Genomic DNA, 256 nt, shown 5'->3' with positions numbered 1-256 from the left:
CATATTAAGGACTTGGTGCTATGGTTTAATGGCTGGATCCTCTGCTTGCATGTGCCAGGATCCCATGTAAGCATCGGTTCCTGTCACTGTCTCTCCTTCTCTCTGTATATCTGTTTTTTCAATAAAAAAATAAAATAAATTAAAAAAGAAAGAAATCGCATAGTAAGAAGAATAAAGAAGAATATGCTAAACCTTTGTCCAAGAGAAAGAAAAACACCAAGAACAGATTGCCAAGAAACAGTCTAGTCAAAAATAA

This window comes from Ochotona princeps, chromosome 4, assembly GCF_030435755.1.
Source record: "Ochotona princeps isolate mOchPri1 chromosome 4, mOchPri1.hap1, whole genome shotgun sequence".
NCBI lineage: Eukaryota > Metazoa > Chordata > Mammalia > Lagomorpha > Ochotonidae > Ochotona > Ochotona princeps.
This window is presented reverse-complemented; position numbering follows the sequence as displayed.